Raw genomic sequence first — 19299 nt, 5'->3', positions numbered from 1 at the left:
CGTGGTGATTGGAGAAGCCTTCTTAATCTGCTAATAATTTCGATCCTTTACGTGATGAATAGTAGGAAATAAACACTGATAGAGTTTCAGTATTCCTTATTTCTGTATTCGTCTCGAGCCTTAAAAATTTCAAGTTGGTAACACATTTTTATATATTCTCGTATAAAGAACTCAAACCACAAATAGATATTGTCACAAGAAAATATTAAGACCTAAGCTACTAACAGCATAGAAATTGTAAGGGCTGATGAGAAAAGAATAAACAAATGGAAAACAAAATAAATAAAGCAGAAAGAACAAAACCATCCAAAAGAAATAATAGTAAAGAGAAAAAGAAAAATCAACAAAAAAAAACAAGAAAACATTCACACACAAAAAAAAACAGAGCGCCCAGGGCAGTCCCATCCTCCTTTAATCAATTATGCTATTAACTTTAGTTAGGCTTGCGTTTTAATACATTACATTCGACAGCTGCCCCATCGCGGTCATGACTTCCAGGTTAGGCCAATACTATTTCGATTATCGCGATCGCCCTCTGCAGCATCTCACCAAATAGCAAAATTCTGGATTCTAATATGTTGGAACCAGCCAACAACAGCTGCGAAATCATCCAACAACAACTGCGAAATCATCCAGCTCGCCGACCCGATTGGCGGAGCTTTCCCGGCAACGACCGACGCGAGGCCGATCATCGATGTGGCCAGCAGATGGGGGCTCAACTTCGCCGACCATAGAGAGCCGCTTGCCTTCATCGAGCGGGTCGAGGAACTAGCCGAGGCATATAGCGTCGACCGCTTGCCAGCCACCATGGTGGTGATGTTACGAGACCGAGCCTTGAAGTGGTATCGCACCAACAAACAACACTGGACAACCTGGGGGAAGTTTCGAGCTGATTTTATGAGATTCTTCCCACTACCACGATACCTCGACCGACTCGAAGATGACATTCGTCGACGTACCTAACGGGCGCGGGAGAAGTTCCACGACTACGTGCTGGCTCTACAAGACATGATGCGCCATACCTTAATAACGGAGGACCAACAAATAGAACGCATTTATATGAATGCCCAACCCGTATACCCGTGATATATACGGCGCCGTGACTTCAATTCGTTAGCCGAACTAATGGAGCTCGCCAGCGACTTAGAGTCGATCCCGACGATCACACGAAGTTCTCCGAGAAGCTAATAGAGAACCCCAGACCGGCGCTCAGCGGCGTGACCCAACAAACCACGGGACACGGGCACCGAACCCAAGGTCACACGAGGCGCTGTAATATGCCTTCGGCGTGTCGACGATGTGGTCAGAACGGCCACCACTACTATGATTGCCCGAACCCACAGGTCTTATACTGCTGGACCCACGGCTGAAGGGCATACGGACCATCGACTCCTGTCGACGGGGAAATTACAGGGGGGACCACCACCAGCGATGGGGAATAGGCTCTGGGACAGAACAACCTCGCGACCAGTAATATCAGCCAACTTAGCAAACGCTCCATGCCCACCACACAGAATGCCATCAAATGGGCACACCGCAATACGAAGGCCAAATCCTATCCAACCAGCACACCGAGATAACCCTAAATCGACCCAATACTACCACCCTTACAATCGGCCGACACAACAAGTTTCTTCCACGAGTAAAGTTAATAGCGGCAACCAACTTCCTGACAAGGAAAACCCCGAAAGCCTGCTACGCAGCGCTACGAAGCAGGGAGCTCTTGATACCTCAAAACCCACGCCTGCTGTACAATATTGGTCACCAAGATGGGAACATATCCCTTGAGCCTACGAGTAGTCGGCCCTAGCGTAACCAGCGGCACCAAACCCCAAACTACGATCCATATTTGGCGAAGGCGGAACCCATAGCAAGTTATGCGACCGGTCAAGAACATCCAACGGGAAAACAAGCTGCAAATGTCCAAAAGTTAACGCTCATAGCCAACCCTCACCCACAGCCAGGGCCAGGCCAACGAAATATAGATACTACTTATGATGGCACGGACCTACGCTTCGAAGAGAGCCGGATCAACGCGACCGTCATTGTTGCTGGCCGGCGAGTCGTCGCCACGGTGGACACTGGCGCGACGGCCAGTTTCATCGCAGAAACCCTAGCGCGGGATCGAAAAAACGTGTAAAAGAGGTGCGCACCGAATGAAGGTCCGCCTAGGGGTCAGTGACAGGATCGTATTGGAGAAAAGCAGCGCGTTCATGTGTCCGGCCCAATTCGGAGACCGGGCAACACATCTTCATCTTGTTGTCATGCCTGAGGCAGCAGAACCGCTATAGCTTAATTTCCTTAAGGCGTTTGGGGCTAAGCTGCAATGCGCAAGCAAAACGGCTACATGCCTGCCAAACGGGACTCCGAGCCGAGCGCCTACAGGGGAGCTTGGCGTTAAGACGATGTAGAACCAGACGCGTTGCAGGGCCAATGCGTTCCCCGAACGCCCGCGGACTATAATAGACGATCATCATACAACTGGGGGGCCGCAATTGAATACGAAGGAAGAGCAGCGATGTGTCGAGCGCTTCTTGCAGCAAAAGTTGCCGAAGTTCACGAATTTGCAAGGATTCACTACTCTCGCCAAGCATAAGATCGTCATGAAAAACGATCGACCGTTCAAACTACGATACGCCTCCCACAACTCAGCTATGCAAGCGGTGATCAACGCCAACGTCAATAAACGGATCGCAAATGCGCAAATCGAGCTCGCTAAGAGTCCTTACAACTCACCGATCATCCTAGCACGTAAAAAGAATGGTACGTGGCGTATGTGCATGGACTTTCGCCATCTCAACAGCAAATTGGTACCCGACCCATACCCGTTACCGAAAATTCAAGCCACCCTCGACCGATTACGCGAAACCCGATATATCAGCAGCCTAAATCTTAAAGACGGCTATTGGCAAATCCTGCTCAAGGCCACGAGCCGAGCGTGTAAGGCATCACCGCTCGCGACGTTCCAACGAGCCCTAGGCAGCGTGATCGGCCCGAATATGGAGCCACACGCATTTGCTTATCTGGATGACATCATCGCCATCGGAAAGACGCTGGGAGAGCACTTAACTAATCTCCGAGAGCCGCCTGAGAGCCGCTAATATACGAATCAACGTGGAGAAATGCGAGTTTATTAGGAGAAATCTGAAATACCTGGGCCACGTGATTACTGAACGGGGTATTCAAACAGACCCCGAGGAAATGGCCGCCAGTGCGATGTCGATACCCACGAGCATCCGCGACATCAAAAGATTCCTTGGCATGGCTTCGTGGTACAGCCCATTCTTACAGGAATTCGCAGTTCCTTCGAAGCTGCTCACCGAACTCCTAAAGAAGGTAAAGAAGGTAACACTGCCGCTGGACAAAAGAACAGCAAACGGCGTCCGAAATCCTGAAAGCCAAACTGACCCAGAGCTCCATCCTGGTCTTGACGCAACAAATCGACGGGGAAGAGCGCGTGATCGCATATGTTAGCCGACATTTGAATAGCGCCGAGAAAAACTACTCGGCCACAGAGAAGGAGTGCCTAGCGATAATCTTCGGCGTCCGGGAAACGAGGCCATACCTGTAGGGGTCACAATTCCCTGAAGTAGCTGAACTCCATGGACAATTTGACGGACCGATTAGCCAGATGGGCCCTAGAATTGCAATAGTACGGCTTTGAAATCGTTTACGGGCGCAGGACGAAAAATGTCGTGGCCAACGCGCTATCTCGACAACCACCCGAAGAGTTCAACCGCGTGGTGACACAGACCGAGTCATCCGTAGCATGCCGGTGGCTAGCCAAGAAACTACAAGAGGTCCAGTCGGAACCCAAGAAGTTTCCCGATTTTGTCATTACCGACGGAGGTTTATATCGCCACGAAGGAGAAGCAACACCCGCAAGTACCGAGATACTGCGGGAAAACCACGACGAATACACAGCGGGGCACTTCGTTGTACGTAAAACGACACGACGAGTCCGCAGCGGTCACTACTGGCCTGGGATGCACCGAGACATCGCCTGGTATGTACAGAATTGCCGGAGCTGCCAACAATACCAACCAATCCAGTAGAAGCCGGCCGGAGAAATGTTAACGGCCCTGCCGATGGAGCCGTGGGCGGCAGTCTGTGCAGATTTCGTGAGGCGCCACCGTATACGAAGGCGGGGAACACGATGTTCCTGGTATTTGTGGACCAGTTCTCCAAATGGATGGAATTAGTCCAACTCAAACGAGCCACTGCAGTCACGCTAATAGATGCCTTCCGAGAGCGCATCCTTAGTAAGTTCTGTACACCGCGAGAAAATGTCACCGACAACGAAATGCAATTCACCAGTAAACACTTCCTACCTCAAACGAATCGGAGTCAAACACCGGCTCACCGCACTATACATCCCCCGGGAAAACCCCTGCGAGAGAGTCAATCGAACTGTTAAGACAACGATAGCGCAATTCTGCCAACACGAACACGCCGCTTGAAACCAATGGTTGTCGGAAATCGCCCTAGCGATGAACACAGGGATTTCAGATTCCACCGGCTACTCTCCGACATACATTATCCAAGAGCGCCAACCCACACTGCCACGTGCTTTCTACGACCAAGGGCGCGCGGGCGTGCCGATCCAGCCCCAGTCACCGCGGCAGCGAGCCCAGATTCTAAAGGAAGTCATCTTTAGCGTACGTCGCAATCTCGAGCTTTCATCATCCGAACAGCGAAGGTACTTCAACTCCCATCGCCGCCGTTGGCAACCCCAACTCGGAGATTCGGTTTTAATCCGCCATCACCCAATTTCGAAAGCGGCCAACCAGTTCGCCGCCAAGTTTGTACGTCGATTTCAAAGGCCCTATACCGTGGTGCGATTCAAATCCCTAAACATCATCCAAGTCGAGGACACAACTACACGGGCGCTAAAGCACGTTCATGTGCATGACGCCAAGCCCGTCACCGAACTCTGAGCTACCCGTACCCAGCGGAGGGGCAGACCCTCACCTCCATAGATACTCATAACAACACCATCACAGCAACTGCAGTCGATCCAACAAAAACAAGAGAAAACAACACAACCCCAGCCACAGCCAACTACGTTACCTGCCAGCTACCACGGTAACATTGCGACCGTTGCCGTCAGTGGATCCGGAGTCGCTGCTACGTCGACGACAGCAGCCAACATCTACATAAACACCAACGGCATTACAGCCGCAACGAAATCACCAAGAGCATCAACATGCACCAACGCAACATCCACGACAGCAACTATCACAACCGCGACATCATTAGCGTTAATCCTAACTATTACCACAACAACAGTAACAGGTGGCTATAGCCGTTGGCACCGAATGGTCACAGATGCCACTGCCGCACCAACCTGAACGAAAGTTTAACACAACGATATCCCTAAAACTCGACACATCGATAATCCCGGCCACAACCAACGGCTCTCACGTCAACCATCAGCGGTAACCTGGCAACCGCCGCCGCCAACGATTTAGAAAACCGCTGTTACCTCGACAGCAGCAACAACAATTACAACGTACTGACAAATATTTGCATCAACAACATCAACGGCTTAGGTGGATCTCGCTGTTAGCACAAAACGGTTACCGAGGCCACTGCCGCAACAATTCAGCCTAGAAATTCAACACAACAACAAAAGTCACCCACAGCCAAGGGTCTGTGAAGCAAAGGTGCGCCCATAGTGGCCAACGTTGGCCAGTACCTTTCTAGCCAATGGTCTGGCGATTCAATGCGGGAAAGCCAAAGGTACACCAAAGCTGACGGGAGTAACGGCCAACGATCCGACGCCCCCGATGTCGGAAAGCCAAAGATAATAGGCTCCGCGCCATCGAAGTGATAGCACCCTGCTCTGCTCAGGCAACAGGCTCTGCGGCCACTTATCGACCCAACAATCCCCATCAACAGCAGAAAACGCGACTGCAACAGCACACAACTGCGCCACATCGAAGCCGTCACCGACAGTCCAGTTTTTTTTTATTGCTAAAATTTTTGTGTCCATTAAGCATTTAACTCTGCGAATTTTTACGACCTCTTCTTTGAACGTTTGCTTCCAGACTCTCATCAAAAAACCAACAGCAAGATCAAAGCATAAAAGAAACAATATTCTCAAGTCACACGGACGGGCTTCGGACTTCTTACTTTTCATAATTCCCTCTTGTATGATAGCGTTTTTTAGAGAGAGAGTTATGAATAGAGGTTCTCCATAACGGTGGGCAGTCATTACGATTTTACCTACTCTATTTGAAATATACGCCGACGTTACAGCGTCTAAAGCAAGGCGGACACATTTCCATTGACCTCAAAATATCTCTTTCCGAATTCCCGAATTTCCCAATAGGAGCGGCCTAGTTTTGATCTGACTAATCTAATCTATAATTTTGTTATGCAAAGAGGATGACATCCAAGATATGTCCAGGAATTTCATTTTCAATACATTTTTAATGATATTCAATACATTTATTAGTTAAAACCATTCTATGACGACCGTGGCACTACAAGGTTCAAGGGAATGTTGTCTAGGTAGGACGAAGACTAATCATTTGAAAGATTCCAAGTATGGTACATTGCAGCCGCTGGTGTGAAGTGGTGCAGTGAAAAGTTTCTTACGTTTTTTAGATAAGACTAGACATTTTGTCATTTGAATGAACAACGAGAGCTCTAGACACCTTCAGTTCCTATTGATGACATCTAAGGTAGATTGTACGGTTTCTTTAGCCGAATTGAGGCCAGAGTGGCAGCTGGAATTAACAAGATCGTCTACATATCTCAATATCGAAACATTCGCAAGTAGGGAGTTAAATATCTCATTAATGTAAATGTTGTTGCACGTGCGTTGTGGTCATATTTTTTATTTTGTGAAAATTTTGTAAATCCTCTTTCACTTTGCTTTGTATGGCTTTAAAGCGTAAACAATTATAAAAGTGTTTACTTATTGAAATAAAAATCGCACTGTTCTGTGTGTTGATATTATTTTAGTTTTTGCGGTTAGCATATGCTGCTCTCGTCAAAATGTGTCTTTCTTATGTTTTGCTTGTTGTAGTTTCCCAACATCTACCTTGGTTTGCGGCGTTTACAATTTTTCTCTTTGTTTATTGTGCTTTTAATAGCATGAAGTTTGAGCGCTAGTTTAATAGAACATTTTGAATATGTGACAAAGTTTTAGTTTTTTCTATCTTCACAAGCTCTATTTTGTCTGTTGCTTTCCGGTATTGATTGTTTATTTACATCATGTCGAGCCAAGTGAATACTAGCGTTTCCTCTATCGTTGACACAACTGGTAACACATAAGTTTCAAATAAGCCAGGAAGCCCTTCCCGTTTCAGCTATGCTGACAAGGGTGTCTCTTCTACTAGAACCTCGCAGGCTACTCTGTCTACATTCCCAAAGGATATATATATAAATAATAAATCCGTTTCTCCCCCGAGCTGTTCGGGTGTATTTGCTGCCGGACAAGCTGCACATAAATTCAAAATTCGCTACCCGCAATTACTAACGTTCCCAAAAGGGATGACATCTGCTTGACAGCAGTACCCCCGAAAGGCAATATTCGTGTCAAGACTAATGCCTAACTCCAAAGTTATCGTCCTGCAAAAATCCCATCCGTCGATTTGAAGCATGTTAGCATTTTCAAATTGGCTCCATCTCAACACATGGAAATTTTGTTAAAAAAACCATTGTGGCCAGTTTGATACTTAATAAAGGAATTGATCCCGTAATTGATTCGGTAATTCTTCCAACGTTGAGAAACTAAATATATCTTCAGCCCGAGTAATTTTCAACTCCCCAAAAAATTATACAAATCCGTTCTGCTTACGACTATTTCGCCTATTCTGCTGAAGCGCGTAGATTTAATTACCTCAACTGTAGGTACCACACACAAACTCGTGATGAAATGGAACATACCAAGAAGTCAGGTTGTGAGTTTCAACCAATGTGAAAAGGCGTAGGACAGCCAATGTAGATGCTCAAAAAGTACCTAACTTAGTTAATATGACTCACGCACATGCCACTAAAATGATATGGCAGCAAAGATACTGCTCCAGTTGCTTTATTTTGTTACACACGTTGCTGCAATTAAATTGGCGTATTTCCATTGGTAATAGAGTGTGAGATATTTGAAGACAACTTAGATATGGGTCCAGCCGTTTGTTGGCTTTCAGGGAGGGATCGTATGACTTTAGTGGCGAATGGGTTCACAATTTCTAGAGTGTTGATATCTAAATAATATTAAAGACTGTATATTACTACATTGGTCAATCAATTGTCATAATCTGCAATTTCAGGAGTATGTTGGGGTTCAGAAACCTTTCAACGGCATATCTCTTGCGCGGTGGGGCGTTTACGAAATTTACGACATGCCGTGCCGCATGACAAAAAAAAAAATTAAACTTCAAATAAGCGACTCCGCCTCAGCGGTAGGGTATACCACGTAGCCAAGTAATATCTTTTTTCCTGTTTTAGTTATTATTGTTATTGTTACTCATTTCCACGAATATCAAGGAAATGCTACTCCTATGCACACTTTTCATAAGTTTAGATTGCTTTTTTTTAAATAGTACTAAATATTGTAATTTAATATATGTATGTGTTCAATTTTTGAATAAAAATCTCCAAAAATATTCTCTTAAATCACGTTCACAATAATAGCATATTTAAGACTTTTTTTTTTTTTGAACAAAGTCGTAAGTAAATTACTCTCTTTATATATTTCTTTTCTTTTTGTTATTTCTTTTACATTAAATTTTAATAAAGATACGTACGTTGACGCTGCAGTGAAGCTTCAGTTTTCATACCATTGGTAATAAGGGTGAGTTTCTCTCGCGATCTTCGTGCATATTTTTTCCGCTAAAGCTGCTGATGTTTCCGCTCGTCGTTCAGCTTGTATGATAGACCTTTCATGACTGATAATAATGCCTTTACATGTTTCTGGACTGGGAGTAGTAGATGGTGAATTATTTTTGCTTTTCTCGTTTTATATAATTGAAATTATTATTAAATTGATGATTATTTTCTCTATTGTTTAATATTGTGGCTGTCTTGTTTTTACAAATTTGTTTTCTTTAAAATGTAAGTGATGCGTGCAAAATATTTCTTTTCGTTTTTATATTGTCTTCAAAAAAACATTGAGATCAACTTGTGAGATTCTTCACAGCACAAGCTTTACACCCCAGACAGCACAATAAAGACACTCCCGATGGCACAACACTATTTCGTCGTCTAAAAACGTTCTTCATTGTTTCTATCCTCTTTTTCCAATAGTTTCTTATAAAGGCGAAAAGAAAACAACAACTAATATGCTCAAAATACACAGACGGACTCTGGAATTTTCCTCTCTTCAAGGTTCTCTCTTGCATAATAGAGTTATTTAGCAAGAGAGACAATTATAACAATTATGAGGGTTTTTTTTCTTTCTTTTCTCCCTTTTATTTTCTTTGCATAACGGCAAGTCGTTCTTCTTGCAAATGCGATTTTGCTTAATGGCATGCCGTTATTACGATCTTACTTACTCTATTGTGATAGAGTAGCGGTTAAAGCAGACCTACGGAGCCACTGCACTACAATTGTACGCGGACGTTACAAATCTTTGTCTTCCTTTTCTGAGCTTATACGCTTAAGTGTGGATGTTTTACTTTGAAGATTGAGCAAATGGGAGATATCTGTAGCAAACAATGTAAAGGTTATGGTGTTTATGTTAAGGTGAGCTTAATGAAGTTGTTGGTTTAAGACGGCAGAGTTTCTATTGCAGGGATGGTCACCCTTGGGAGTTAACGTATTTTTATTTATTCGTGCGAGTCTTCGTGAGTGATACCCCAGAAGGGACGAAGAGAGTTTTGTTTTGAGCAGGACTTGTTGGTGCGCTTGTAGCGATATTGTGTGAATGAGTCGATGGATGTCGTTACTAAACCCCGTATACGCTCATATGTGAAGACAGTACGTTCACTGCAAACCATATATGTGTCGTATCGAGATGGAAGGGCTTCTTGTTGTTAGCGTTGTTTCGTTTGCTGAAGCGCATTACTGTACGTTATAGGCAATGGCTTAACTTTTGCACATTTTTGGCCAGGGCGTTTTCATAAATATTATTTGCTGTGAAATCCGCGTGGACAGGACCGACTTCTTGAAGTTTACAGAATTCAGAGAAAATGACGACAGTGTGTTTACTGCTTAAGGAAGCGTCGACTGCAATGGAATTCGCTGTAAATATATTCGAATTAATTATTTTAATTTTTTTTCGAAATAAAAAAAATATTTATATTGTCAGGGTATATGTGGTATAGATTGATCCCAAGCTCTATGATTTTGAGTAGGGCGTTGTGTGTTAACTGCAGGAGCACAGAGTACTCAGACATGGAATACATGACTAGCTCTGGGAACTATCAATTATTTCTGGTCATTAATTTTAACCACGCGGCCTTGTAGCCACACCATGTTTTGTCAATTGTATGCAAACTTACGTAATCTGAGAACATCTTTTTTTGTTTAAAGATTTGGTGGCGTTGTTCAGCACGATTGGTTAGATTTGTAAAAATCTTCCAACTTTGTTTTGTTGGGTTTTTCTTTTATACGCGTAAGCTATTTACTTTTTGCGTAATTTGACAGTTGTGAGAGAAAGTAATTAACTCAGCCAAACAAACATCTGAAGCTGAATGCTATCACGCACGGCAAGCAAAATCAGCGAAAAACAAAAACGTAAGTTAATTTTCAAATAGGTTTTTGCCACTATTGTTAACGGATATGTAGTTTATATTTATCAATGGTTAATTCGTTGTTACTGTTGGTTATATGTATATAACGATAATGTATATATAATGTATAAGAGCACCTATGTAACGGGAAAAAAAAATTAAGAAAGAAGCGTAGAGGAAGTTATCAACCGCATGAATTACATACAAAAAATAAATTGTCGGTACTATTTTAGATATACTATATCAATGCACGTGTTTATAGAAGCCTTTAAGCGCATTCCCAATAACATATTGTAACAATAATCGAAACGCTAGTGCCTAGCCGTTCTGAACTATCTTTAAGATAAAAGAATAAAATAGAACGTCAAATAGAAATCATGCAAACTAAAAGTGTGGCACACAATTATAAATATAAATTTTACAAACCACAGCACAAACAATGAAAGACGTTATTTCGGTTGGGTGTGAATTAGAAAAGTAACTTCAGCAATCAATGGGTAACAATTTAATGAAAAATTGGTTGAAGTATTTTGTTGAAGGAGCGTTCCTATCAACGTGAACAATGCCTCTTTTTATCGCGTATAGCGGGTGTTGTAAATATTAACATAAGCTTACGTAAGCACAACACCTGTTATATACACTGTCTTCTTCTTGTCAAATTATTCGAAAGCAAACGATCTCACGTTTTGCGTTAATATTGGTTTGGCTTAGTCTCAACAAACCAGAAAAAGAAGTTTATATTTGTGAAAGATAAGTAATATATTATATATTGTTAAATGTTAAATCGTTTTGGGTTAATCAATATATTGTAGTGTGCTCGCATACCGTCTTATGCATCCACTTTGAAGTGCGACAGAATTATGCTGAATTTGCATAATTCTGTAGCAAAAAAAAAAAGTAAAACAAAAACTTTGTCGCACTTCAACTGGCTGGGTATTGCATTACGAAATATATTTTAAATTGAGGAAACTGTAAATTTTATTATTTTTTTAAACAATAGATCTACGCCTATTCGTCTTCGCATGTTCTTCTAACAAATTATATACATGAATTACTTATGTTCTGGTGGTCACATTGAAAACTTTGCAAAATTAATATCTGATGGTGATTACGATTAAAACGAGGATTTTATCTAATAGTCAGAAAAGCTTTTTATTATAAACTTGTTGACAATATCTTTTGTCATCTAACGATGACTTCAAGAGTTTTTGTTCTCCTTCAATAAGAAGAATTTTTAGGCTTTGCTTAAGTTGCTATTCTGTTTAGTTTACATATAAAATGTACATTAAAACATAACAAATTTCATAGAGGCAAATAGTATTATATAAATAATAGAAGCATATAATCATATTTTATAAGTCACCGACTTTAAGCCAAGATGCATTATGTTGCTGGGTATTATAAAAATTTCCTTAAATTGTACGTTATCAGGTGCAAAGTAGAAGCAAATCTATAATGACGGACACTTCGAGGAAACCGTCCAACAATTATTAACAGAACAAACTCAATTATTAAAGGAGAAAATGGAGGACGGTAGGTCGTTCAACGCCAAACTACTGGGGCTGGAAACGGTCAATTTTCTCTTTCGCCGGATTCCAAGCGATTGCGAGGATATGTAGCATTTAATTTTTGTTTCGTAATATTTGTTGCAAAAGAAACTTGAAAGAAAGATTGTAGCTTGAAAGAAAGATTGACATTTCTAAACAATTGATACGCTTGGGGGAGAAAAGAATGAAGGGAGAGAAGAATGGCGGTCGGGGAGATAAAGTACGGCTTTGATGTAAATGGAATGTCAGTAAATTGATTGGGCTATATTTTTGTGATTAAAATTGTAATTAAATGAAAAGGAATAAGTTTTGAGGAGCAAACGCTATGTGCGTAGGAAGAATTAAATTAAAGAAAAAAACGTTAAAAACAAAACAAGAGAGGCCTGTTAAAGATTGTTGCAAAAAAATGTTGTTAATTTAATGCTACTTTATTTACATTGCAAAAACAGGGGAATATTGGGAAAAATTGCTTTAAAAACATTTTGAGGATGTGCTTGTACTTAATGGCCTGGGTAAAATTTTTTGCCGAAATTTGCCTTTCTGAAGACGGTTCGCGTCGTTAGATTGTAGCTTTTATTTATAAGAGAAATACACTTGCAAGTTTCCCCTTCAAAAGTCTTGTATTTACAATCAATTTCCTTAAGGGCAGGATTATTTATAATGTATTTCGACAGTACTCTTGATTTCTCGACTGCAGTTTTCTTTTTCCACTGACTCTTTCTTCTGCAAATATTCTGTTTATATACAGTTTTACAAGCTATTACCTTAGTACAAGGCTTCATTTTTAATCCGTTAATCCGCGTTTCCGCCAATCTTCGTCGTCGGCCGACAGCTGCATGACGCGCCGCGGATTTTCACCTGGTTTTTCCCTCTCTCGGAAATTTATTTTCTGGGAAAATTAAATAGTTGGAATGAACTGTATTTGGGATTTTCGTAACATTATATTAACTAATTATTGCCATATTAATGTATCAACGTCATGTTTGTCATTATAAGTAACCTTGCTACAATGGCTGTAATTGCATTCTTGTAAATTGTGGTCAACTAAAATCGACTCAACGTTTATATGTTAAACCGAGGCTTACATATTAAACCAAATATTGAAGCACAAGCCTCTGCAAGCCTTTGGCTAAGAAAGTACTGCTAAGAAAATATTAAAATACTTGCAAGAATAAAAGCAGCAGTCTGTTGATGTCCTTTTCAGGCTACCCAGGTGTACCGGCAAACACGTACCTCCTTTTGCTTCACAAGTACAGGATACGATCAAGACCCGTTACTCTCTTCCAAATTTTATGTTATTGCGCTTTCAGAGACGAAATGCAGTATCAAAATGATTTTTTTCTTATCTTGTAGCCGCCCCAGCCCCTAACGCATTTTGTCCAAGCGAACAGAACCGCTGCGATTTTTTATCCTTTCTCTAATAAGCAACATTTCCAGTGATAGTGATGGCAAATGGTGTGGTCATAAGCAATTGTTCAATTAAATATTTTTAAAACATTCGCCAATTTTCCCTTTAAAACTATTCCTTAGTTAAAACGAATTTTTACACGTTTGCTCAAGAATTTATTCATCAACAATTTTTTTTCAAACGTTATAAATTTTTCCTATTTACTCACATTAAGTAAATTAATTTCTTTGAAATCTTTCACCTTTTCGTTTCCTGAATTTCATTGATACCGTCGTTTTCCTTTTTACATAAGCAGTTTTAGCAAATTTTGTTTTATTGTAAGATAACGAATCACAAATTTTATCATTATTTTCTGTTTACTATATTGTATTTTTATACATTTATTATAGGTATATATAACATACAAACATTTGTATAACAAAGCTATTGCCCATCTTGTTGCAATCGTTTCTACATATATTCTATATTACAAGGTGTATAAATATTGGCAAGGCTTTTCCTTTGTTTTTGATAATTTTGCTTTAAATTTAGCGTTCAATTTCATTTCTTATGAACTTATTCATTTTTTTTTTTTCTTTTGTTTTATTTAATTAATATTAATATTAGGGAATATTTCGTATGATTATAATATCATTATTTCCACATATAATTTCATTTTTTAAATGAAAAAGGGCTGGTAGGGTGAAAAAAGACAAAAGGGACGATCAAAAAATCCGTTTTTCTTTAGATGATCGCTTTAAAATTTTTTATATTGAAAAGTACTTTATTGTTGTTTGATATAATAGCATTTTAAATTTCGTTTGACTCGAAATACCCGAGATCTAATTGATTTGTTTCTTTTCACCTTATTACGTTTAGAATTTAAATAGACTTAATTGTATTTATATACATATATATCCCGTATAAGGCTTTTTAACTAAATTATTACGCGATGCACGTTTTATTTCTCCCTTATTCTCAGCGCGTCAAATCTACCACATTCAGGTAAGCGAAGCCAACTCCAAACTGCTTTTTCAGGGGAGAGCTTTTGTTTTGTGCACATTCAATACACATATACTATGTATACTACGTATATGTGTTTATTAATAGCGATTATTATTTTATTATTCAGTCACTTTTAGATTTAATGCAATTTAGTGCATACGTATATATATATATGTAACTTAATTGTATAACTTAAGTATATTTGATTAATTGAACATTTTTCACAATTGTACTGGTTTCATTTGTATTCCTTTTTTTTTATTTTATTTTGCCTCGTTTGGACGTATTTTGATTTGATTACTTCATTGCGAAAACATAGATATCAAGCATACGTTTTCGATTTCAAGAGCAAAAAACTTTATATCAACTCCTCCTCACGCCAAATCAAAAACTAAACTAAAAACTACTCTTTCGCATGATTTTTTTTTTCTCTTTTTCCTTTTTTTTTCTTCTTCTTTGCGTTGCTACATAGCGGCTAGCCGCTACTCCTGCAAAAAAGAAATGAACCGCAAAATCATACGATTTTGCATAGCGGGATGCCGTTATTGCAATATTTTCGGCTAACACGGACCGACCGACACCCTACCCTAAGTTTGTTCGCGGACGTTACAAGGTTTATATGAATATATAACTAACAAGTGGAATACAGGCGTCATTTGGGTATATTGTAAAGAAATACGTGAAAGGTTTATTTGGCAGGATCGCCATGTGAAGAAAAAATTTGGAAGGTTTATTTGGCAGGATCGCCATGTAAAGAAGTTTACTTTATGTTAAGTGTATCGCAGTTTAGCCCTAAGCTGCTCGGCTTCAGTGCGGCAAGTCTTTCCGTCTCATAGATTTGCCAATGAATCTCGGCATGAGACGGTCCCTAAAGCTTTAACCTTGGGCGGATTTAACGCCTTGTAATTTTCAGCGAATTAAACGCTTGTTTATTTTCAATTGTTTGATAACAATTGAGTTCTTTATTATTATTTCTTTACTTAATTTCTATACTAAATTATGCTTATTTATTTATTTATTTATTTATTTATTTTAATTCTACTTATACATGAAACTCTACTAAACAAATAACAGTCGAGTTCAATTAAAGCAAAACTTATATTAAATTAATAATAAAACTTGGTATAAAACAAATAAGACGGAAAAAAAGAAAAAAAAGCTTGTACACAACCAGCATAGAGCCACACTTACACCCGGTACAGGACCAAATTGCAAATGAACCCCTAAGCCATCGCAAACATGCATAAGCCTGGCAACCGATAGTACATAACAACAATTCAGTTTTGCAGCAAAAAGTTGCCTTTTTGTTTTTCCCAAATAAGTACATGCAAAAGCCACGAATGTCGCAACTGTGTGTTCACAAAAACTGGCGAAAACGATTTAGATGGACAAGGCTGAACATTAAATAGCCTATACCGCTTCGTCTTATACATTCTTTCTCTAATCATTCTTTGCTTTCATGTAAAGGCATACTTCTCATAAAAACGTCACAATTTGCTTGCCAAAGATTTTGTTAATTTTTAAATATTTCCATGGTAAAAATCTACAAATTATTCTTTATAGCCATATAACGTCCAAAAATAGATCCAAGTGATTCAAGTTTCCTCTAGGTATTTTTTTTTCTATTATGAATGAATTTTCATTACGAAATATTAAATATTAGATATAACAGTTTATATTTCATGACAATCCATCTATACAATGAAGTCCAAAAAATAACACTGCTCAATGGAAATTCAATACATTTAAGTTGGATATCTGTAATGTATTGCAAAACTATTAGATATTTGGCTCAAGTAACTGACAAAAGCGAGTTACGAATCAATTCAAAAAAGGTTAGGGAGTTTAATAGTATTTCGTATCCTACCCATATTCGAAAATTACAAACTTTCTTGGTTATGGTAAATTATTGTAGACGGATCCTACTACATAATGCAAACTTGTTAAGCCCTTTGTATGACAGTTTCAACAAGGAGCAAGAATTTAATTGGACGACAAATTGTTCCGACTCAGTGGACGAATTTACAACGCTCTTAACGGCAGGTAGTTGCTTAGACCGTTTCAATCCCCGTTACACAAAGATAGAATTGAGATTATCTGATATTGAGAAGCATAATTCTCAATTTTACTTTTATTAAAAAATATCAACAATATGTATACGGATGGGTAATAAACCTTTAGCACGTATCTTTGGTCCGAGAAAAGGGCTAATGGCACCCAATAGTTTTCTACCTATTTCATTGTTTCTATTAAGATATCAATGTGAGTTTTTTGGACGAGAAAGTCAGGAAGCAACAGGCATCTTTGCAACACGGAATTGGCATAGGACTATATAGACGAAGACGTTCGTATAAATTTTTGAAGAGAAAACGAAAATACTTTTTCAAATTCTAACAAGATAAGGAGAATGAATCGGAAAAAGTGGTGGAAAAGTTAAACACATTTTATGTTTTGGATCGCGTAAAAAGTGTGTCGGTTTCCGTTTATTACCTTATTTCAACAAGAGATCAGAATTGTCCGGCTAATCTGACTGGTTATTTTAGGGATAAATAGGCAGAGGTAGTAAATTGTTTACATGCAACAGCTATAGGTATCGTCGAACGCGAACGCTGTTGGTCGCCACAGCAGTCCACAGAGTTAGACAACATAAATTAGTTACATGGTAATCTGACGACCATGGTTGGTAAAGAATACATGTAGATTTTTCCAATCTGTTCATAAATCGGTGATGTTTGATAGCGGTGGACAGCCCTAAAAAATGAAACGAAGTTATTGATATTAGTAAAGATATTACAAACGACCCCAGTATGGGCGTATCTAAACAGTTGTTTGCAAGATTTGATTTACCCAAACTCTTGGTGTTAGATAACGGTACCTCATTTGTATCAAAAATATTCAAATTATTTTTGAAAAATAGTGGAATGTTGCCGCAACACCTTTAACCGATTCCTCCTCAAACCGCCAAGCTGAAAACATAATAAGATAATAATATATGAGCTTAAAAGAAATTCAGACAAAACAAATCACGACGATTTTACAGACTTTTATGTAGATTTCTACGGCATTACAGAAACACACCCTATATTAGAACGCGAGCATCTCCAGCGTATGCGATGTTCAACAAAAGAGCTTTGTGTGCTCATCTTGATTTGTTAAATCCGAAAAAAACCATCATGTTAAAAGGCAACAAACTAAACAAAAAAAAGAAGCCTCGAAGGCGGGAAATATATGTAACGTATTTTAAGATGATAGCCCGGCTGAGACGAATATAATGGCAACGCTAAAATAATGAGCTTTATTGTTAGTTATTGTTAGCCGAGAATAATTACACAACGAACACTAACTACATAAAATACTCCGTAACAGACAGCGGTTTATTCATTAAAAGAAAACTCCAATTTTTTACTTCACAAAATTTATTAATTGTTTTCATTTCATTTCTCTCAACCAACTCTAGCTTACTAACCTTTTACATTCTTGTAGTATTTGCTACAAGGTTGCCAATAACCTTAAAATTAAAATTACTACTAATCCCTGCAAACTCTTACTTTATGCCCTTTTGTCTGTTCATTACTTTTGGTCACACGTGTGCCAGCACCACTAACTTATTTAAAACAATGAAATAAAATAATTTAAGCTCATTTCTAATATAACAAAAATTTAATACGTACCATAAGACTCCTTATATGAGATCTAAAAAGTAGACCCACTTGGTTGTAACATATGCTTTTTGTTTTACAATACTCATTGACACAAATAAATATATATATTTCATAGTTTTTGTACCCTCCACCACTTGTGGTACAAGGTACATTAAGTTTGTGAGAACGTATATAACACCTAGAAGGGCTTAAATTATATTTTTTATTAGACCGATCTATTTTCTGAATCTGATTTAACCCTCTCTGTCCTTTGTGTTCAAGCTACAAGTCGCAAAATTTGAGGTATTTTGATGAAATTTGGTATAATGTCGTGCCTCGATCCAGGCGCAAACGCTATGAACGCTTGAAAATAGTTTGAATAGTTCGACTCTTTCAACCACTCCGTCGTTAAGTGGCTTAGCGGTAATATTTCCGTATTCTAAATTTGGACCGCCTGGGACAATTTTTTGAACTTCCACTTATGAAACAACAATTGAAGTTCATATGAAGAAAAGGTCTAATTTCCAATGCTTAATTATGAAAATCAGATCATAATAATAATTTAAAATAAAAAAATTAACTGTAACTGTTTTTTCACTAATCGTTAATAATTGGGCTCCAATTACAAAAGAACAAGTAAATGCACTGCTATCTTTCATCACGCGCCACCCAGACATGATCAAAAATTTCAATCGAACCAATGCCCAAGGACGACTAAGACGACTTTACCGAGATTAAAAATGACTATAAGTCGTTCCATCGCAACAACCAAGAAAAAGAACGATTTAATTCGTTCGCGTAAATTCGAAAATGAAGATTAAATTTAAGTTAATTTAATTTTCGCATTTATTTTCAATAACTCTTTTCATTGTGAACTTGAACTATAAATTTTGTCTTCGTATTTTTATTTTATTTATGAATTTGGCTATAATGAATGTATAGTGTTTTAAAATTAAATTTGTTATTTTTATTTTAGATATGTATTTATCTATAGTGAATGTAATGTTTTAAAATTAAATATTTTCTTCTTAGTCATT

The 19299-nt window shown here is 39.0% G+C and overlaps 1 long non-coding RNA gene across 1 annotated transcript; it reads right to left on the bottom strand.

Moving 5' to 3' along the window:
- Positions 1–8999: 8999 nt before the first annotated feature.
- LOC119637652 lies at positions 9000–18022 on the bottom strand. The gene is made up of 4 exons (XR_005247310.1): positions 17664–18022; positions 17469–17587; positions 17112–17372; positions 9000–10191 (listed from the first exon to the last, which is right to left on the bottom strand). It is a non-coding gene; the product is annotated as an uncharacterized LOC119637652 (long non-coding RNA).
- Between the last annotated feature and the right edge of the window lie 1277 nt (positions 18023–19299).

Source organism: Glossina fuscipes, unplaced genomic scaffold, assembly GCF_014805625.2.
Source record: "Glossina fuscipes isolate IAEA_lab_2018 unplaced genomic scaffold, Yale_Gfus_2 60, whole genome shotgun sequence".
NCBI classification, from domain to species: domain Eukaryota; kingdom Metazoa; phylum Arthropoda; class Insecta; order Diptera; family Glossinidae; genus Glossina; species Glossina fuscipes.
The sequence above is the reverse complement of the archived record's forward strand: the minus strand, read 5'-3'. Positions and strand labels throughout refer to the sequence as shown.